The sequence below is a fragment of the Marmota monax genome, unplaced genomic scaffold, assembly GCF_021218885.2.
Source record: "Marmota monax isolate L192 unplaced genomic scaffold, Marmota_monax_Labrador192_F-V1.1 WCK01_AAM20220418_F8-fsc00082, whole genome shotgun sequence".
In the NCBI taxonomy this organism is placed as follows: Eukaryota; Metazoa; Chordata; class Mammalia; order Rodentia; family Sciuridae; genus Marmota; species Marmota monax.
Genome location: NW_026695207.1, coordinates 60,190 through 66,716, shown reverse-complemented (window position 1 = coordinate 66,716; position 6,527 = coordinate 60,190).

The following is a 6,527-nucleotide window of genomic DNA, read 5'->3' as shown; positions in this document are numbered from 1 at the left end:
TGAGTGGGAGTCTCAGGACACCCAGGAACCTCCACTCCAGGTGACACTACTGAGGGTGCCACCTGCTGTGCTCTTAAAGCTGGGCTCTGGAGCCCGGAGTCTGGGACTCCTGCTGGAGGTGAGATTGCCGGGAGCACGGGGCGCGCAGAGAGGAGAGAGCCTGTGAGCGCAGGAGTGAAGGGGGCGGGGCAGGGAGAGGGCAGGGCTGCCAAGGGCCCAGAGAGCCTCCCTCGTGCAGGCCACACCCTCTCTCGGTGCATCCTTGTTTAACTGGCCCAGGTTGTTTTGCTGGGTGGTACTTAACCGCCTGGGCCTTGGGTCTGCAGGGGGGGCGGGGTGGACAGCATTTCCCCAGAGGAGGGGCAAGCCTGTTGCAGGAAGGGGGGAGTCAAGAGCCGGGCAAGGAGAGGAGTCAGCAAGAGGACTTTATGTAAGACCTGGAAGAATTAACCTGAGGCAGGAGAAGAAAAGACAGAAAGAAGGTGTGAACTGGGAGGTAAAGGAGTTGGAGATTGCAGGACCTGGGAGGTCCCTGTGGTGCAGATCCACAGGGACTCTGGAGAGAGGAGGGTGGAAGAGTCTGTGCCCCAGGGCGCCTGTGGCTGGAATAGAGTAAAGGCCGTTTTTTCCACATTCACAGGAAAACCCTGGGCCTGCAGACTCCCCCTCTCAAGGCTGAGAGTCTCTGACATCAGCACTTCTGCCTTAGCGCCTGCTACTGCTGAGTGGCAGACATTCACCGAAGGCCACGAGGTGAATGAATGGCGAGCATGTGATACCAGGAGTCCCTACAGAGGGACAGTGGTGATTTGTTGGAGGGAGGGAGGGAGGGAGAGAGAGAGAGAGAGAGAGAGAGAGAGAGAGAGAGAGAGAGAGAGAGAGAGAGCTTATGTTGGGTGAGGGACACGTGTGATTTCATATTGTACATAGTCAGGTTTTCTGCTGGAGAGAGTGACGGCAGGTCTCTGGGAGATGGACGCTCTGCAGGATGACAGTGTCCTGCTGCATTGTGTGGGAGGAGCGGGCAGGACTGGGGAAGACCTGGTAGGTGGGAAGGCCCAGGAAGAAGAGCAGGCAAAAGGGCTGCGTGAAGGAAAGGCCGATGGGAGGTAGGTCGGGGCGTTGGCAGGACACCCAACGCAGGAGTCCCTGGGTGCTGGCTAGGGGAAATAAAGTTAGGTCAGCTTGAGACACGGTTAGGGTTGAGGGAAGAAGTTTTAGGAAACAGATCAGCATAGTTCAGAAATCTTCCTCGAAGGGCAGATTATGGGAGCCAAAGATGGATGTAAGAAGTAGCACCATTTTTTTTTCTGATAAAAATCTGGGGAAGAGGACTGGGGATGTGGCTCAAGTGGCATCGTGCCCGCCTGGCATGCGCGAGGCACTGGGTTTGATCCTCAACGCCACATAAAAATAAAAGAAAGATGTTGTGTCCACCTAAAACTAAAAAATAAATATTTTTTAAAAAATCTGGGGAAGAGCAGATTGAGCCCAAGATTTTGGGACTCAGAGAGTGGAGAAGATTGAGATGGTGAGCAGTTAGGGACCATGTGATATGACACAATAATATGGTTATTGCATTAGGTCAAAACGGAATGTGATACTCTGCCCTCGGAGGGGTGGGTGTGTGGCATCTTCCTGCCAGTTTGGCATTAAAGCTCTTCTGAGAGAAGAAGAGTCTGTGGGACACAGGGGACGGGCCCTGTGTGACACCATCAGCAGTAATGCCACAGGTGTCCTCTCCTGCACCCTGGCCCCAGCGCCCTGGGGTGTTGTTAGGCTTCAGTGACATCTGAGAGGAGTGGAAGGAGAGACTTGGGTGTTTCTTCGAGTTCTTGGCCAACAAATCCCACTGACCAGCATGAGTCAGCGTTGGCCTTGCCCTGCCTCTGGGTGGTGAGGACCGGGAGCTGGCTTGCTCCCTCAACACTTAAGCCCTTTCTGCTCCACTCGATGATCTGAGAACTTTATTGAGGTCCTCTTCTTCTCAGTAACATCTCAACTCTTTGGTAACATCTTTCTGCCCTTCCGATTTAAGTGATGCCAAGCCCCGGCGGCTGGCAGCTCTCCCGACACTAGCTGCACATCTTGTGAGCAGGGCGCATGCACAGGATCTTGCCATCCCGAGTAATTGGAAGCAGGACCGTGCTGGGTCCCTTTCCATCCCCGCCAATGCCTGGTGTGGGTGTCTAGAATAAATACACAAATGGCAGATCAACACTGAATTAATAAATACCAGGCAGGGGAGGAAGGGGAAGAGGTCTGACAGGTCTCTAGGCACCCCTGAGGCGTCCATGCAGGCTGCGGGGGTCCCTGGGAGCCAGCGGCTGTCACAGGGAATGTGAGCGTGAGTCACCGGGTGAGGCGCCGTGAGGAAATCTGTGACAAAACGTGCATGTGGAGAAGTGGAGGGTGCATCTGCTGTGCTCATGAGCCCGTTGACTGAGTAACTCCAGATTAGGAGAGGGAAGAATAGAATCCGGGCATGTGTGTCACCAGGCACTGGGATCTTTCTGGTCCTAAAAATAAAATACCAGAATGTTCTGGTGAATTGCTCAAGAGAGCTACATCCTCCCAGCCACAACCCAGAAGCAGTCACACTCAAGTGCAGAAAAGGTGCTGAAGAAAAGTAGCAGCTGAGGGCCAACCTCAGTCCCCTCTCAGGGTCGCACTCTGGCCTAGTACCTCCAGCAGCTGCTCTGATCCCTTCCGGGTCAGGGAGGAGGGCAGCTGCTCTAGGAGGCTGGGTGGGGGCTCAGCCATCCCTTCATTTTCTCCAGAAATGCTTCCTGGGGCCCTCAGAGCCACATGCTGCTTTAGGACACAACAGGGACCACTCAGCTCCGGAAGATTCACGTCCAGCTCACCCTCCTAGCCATGCCCCTCTGCAGTCCTGTGTGAGTGCCACTCCCCTTCCTGTGGCCCCAGGACCTGGGGAGCATGAGATATGTGCATTCCTACTTCCCAGCCCGCCCTGCTGAGCTGGGTGCCCCCAGGATGGGCCACTGGCATGAATCCCGGTGGCTGAGGCTGTGTCCCCTCACTGTTTAGGCAGGAATGGGCCATGTCAGTGTCACCTGTGGCCCAGGACTGGAAATACCCACAGCTGTAACAGAAGAGAAGTCCCAGGGCAAACAGCAGGACAGGGATCCAAAGAGCCACAGGAGCAGAAGGGAAGGGAAGGCATTGCCTGCTTGCTTTATAGGTCACAGCGTGGGCAGGTTCCCCGAGAAGCACGGAAGACCTCCAGTTTTCAAATACATACACACGTGTGTGAGTGTGTGTGTGTGTGTTATTTTTATTTATTTTAGTATTGGAGATTGAACCCAAGGGCCAGTTAACCTCTGAACCGTATCCCCCAGCCCTTTATATATATATATATATATATATATATATATATATATATATATATTTCTGAGACAGCTCTGAACCTGCAGTCCTCCTGCCTCATCCTCCTGAGCCCCTGGGATTACAAGTGTGCGCCACCAGCCAGCTAGTCAAGAGTTTTAAATGAGTAGATGAAAGTGGAAAGTGCGACTTGGGAAGATGTCTGCAGCAGGTTGGCTGTAAAGGAGGGGTGGGGCCGAGGGAGGTGGAGGTCTGAGTGCTGGAGAGCCTGGAGGACGGGGCTGTGGGGCTATTCCCAGTCCTGAGGGCTTAGGGTTTGGAGGCTGAGAAGGGACAAAGTTCAGAGAAGCTGCAGACCAGAGGGGACTCCAGGTGGTCACACAGGTGACTGCTCCCTCCCTTCTCTGCAGAGCAGGAGGTGAGGCCTTTAGGGGAGCGTTGGGCAGGAAGGAAGTGGGGCAGATTTGAGAATCCTGCTTTGGGACCTGGAAGAGGGCATCCAGAAGGCTGCTGGAGTCAGGGTTGGGCAGGGAGAAAGAAGCCTGTAAGAGAGGGACTCTGGGACACATCCCCTCCAGGGCGTGGACAGGAAGACCGTGTTACCGAATGCTGCATCCTTGTCCCCAAGGCCAATCCAATAACAAGGGTATGGTTTTGAGAAACAGGGAAAGGAAGTTTTATTGTTTTGCTAGCAAAGGAGGGACACAGGGAGTCCTGTCCCAGAGGCTGTGATTCTGTCCATCAGGGGGAACCGGGTTTTTTAAAGAGGTGATTCAAAGGCTACCTTCCTCGTGTTCTCTGTCGGAGTTGGAATTCACTGGTTAATTGGGGAGACAGTCATTTCTGAGATCTGGTGCCATCTCCAAGTCTGGATGACCTCATTCCTGAGGTGGCTGTGTACTCCAGGACGGGTAACTCTGCCTGGGATGGGGAAGAAAGGTGATCCTATTCCCCTGAGATTAGGGAGGGGGAGAGATTACAGAGGATCAAGGGCAGAGGAGGAGAAAGAAACATGCCCTTTTAAAAATAAGTTTCAGTGGCCAAGCATCGAGGGCTACATTCAAGGCATAAAGTGCACCCTTGTCACAACAGGACCGCAGGGAGGACGGAACCCCGCAGCTAGCAGGCCTGCTCCCCACTTCCTTCAGGTCTTGATTCAAAATCCACTTTCTCAGCGGGACCATCTCTGATCTTCTCTCATCTAAAATGTGACCCCTCTTTTCTTTCCCTGCTGCGTCTTCCCCTTGGCACATAACACTATTTAACATACTATGTTTGGATCTTTTTTTATTATATGTTTCTTCCAGGGGAATGGAAGCACTTAAAGGGCAGATGTTGTGGGTAGAATTGTATCCCTTCCCAAATTCACACTAGGGTCCAAACTTGGACATGTCAGAAAGTAAATTTATTTGGAAATAGGGTCCTTTCAGATGCACTTAGCTAGACAGGTGTTAGGGCAGGTCCTAGCTCAATACCACGGGTGTTCTCTTTAAGAAGCCAGACAGGGACTCAGACGCACATGTGGAGAGGCCAGGAGAAGATGAGACAGAGATGGGGTGACAGTGCCACAAAGCCCAGGGGCATCAGAGATGGACAGAGAGCCACCAGAGGCCAAGACATGGGGCAGACTTGCCTTTGAAGTCCTGGGAAGGAACAAATTCTGGGGACACCCTGAGATTGAGCTTTGGAGTCTCAAAGAACTGTCGACACAATGAATTTCTGTCGTTTGAGCCACCTTACTATGTGGCACCTTTTAAAGGCAATCCTAGCAAAAGAATACAGCAGAAAAACTTCAAATTTTTATTTCATTCTAGATCTGAAATTAATTTAGAAGACTGGGAAGTGACAGATCAGGGGTACAGACTGCAATTCTCCCAGCATGCATTGCTTGTTCAGCCAAATCTCCCCTGCCTTATGTCTTGTCCCTAAGGGTACATTTAATCTGAATAAGACCAGTGACAAGTGTAAGCTAAACGGTAGGGTTTACAATTGTAGCACTGGTCCGCTTTATGCCTTGAATCTAGCCCTCGCTGCTTGGCCACTGCAACTTATTTTTAAAAGGGCATGTTTCTTTCTCTTCCTCTCCCCTTGATCCTCTGTAATCTCTCCTGCTCCCTAATCTCAGGGGAATAGAATCACCTTTCTTCCCCATCCCAGGCAGAGTTATCTGTCCTGGAGTACACAGCCACCACAGGAATGAAGCAATCTAGACTTTGGGGATGGCACCCAAAGATCTCCCAAATTAACAAGTGAATCACACCTCCAATGGAGAACATGGGAATGTAGCCTTGAATCACCTCCATAAAACCCCCCCAGTTCCTTCTGGCGGACAGAATCACAGCCTCTAACAGGACTCCCCTGGGTTTCTCTTTTGCTAGCAAAGCAATAAGCTTTTTTTCCCCTTTTCTTAAGATGGCGTCCTTAGTATTGGATTGGCATCAGGGATAAGGATGGAGCTTTCCGCAACAGAAACGATAACTCTAAGATTCTGCTTTAGTCTCTGCTTTGATTACTGAACTTTCACTCAGCTGGGGAGAGTGACAGGGTGGCCACTTGGAGAGCTGGAGTGAAGCATGACTAGGTCCCTGTGCAGAGCACGGCACAGTGCCACACCCCTACTGGTTCAGAAGGTGGCTTTTGAAGGGCTGGCAGCACCAGCGTGTGCTGATCCCCCAAGTTTCCTTGTTTTGAATCCCCAGCAGTCTGAGAATGGTGGTCACACACAGCGAGATCCAAGTCTGGCTTCGTAGGGAAAACTCCCAGTCAGAAACTGGTCTCGGATCTGGGTGCCGCCCAGGGCCAGCGTCTTCCAACCTAGAGGGGGGTTTTTACAAAGTCCCTGAAGATCCAGTGTGATGTGTGAATGGCTGAAGAAAGGTCAGGTTCTTGATCAGCTGCTCTGTGCTTGCTCTTGTACACCTGCAGAAAGACCTGAGACAGGAACCTGGGGGGTGTGGGGGGTCACAGGTCCTGAGGAATTACCTGCCCTTTTGTCCAAAGGGATCTGTTGAGCATCAACCAAGGTGGTGAGGCACCCTCTTAGAGGCTGGGGGTTAAAGAAATGAATAAGACCTTGTCACTGCTGACTCTCAGGTTACAAAGGGAGATGACAGTTTTACAAAAATGTATTGGAAAACAGAATAATGAGCACTGTTATCAGGGCCAGTGATTGGGAGAAG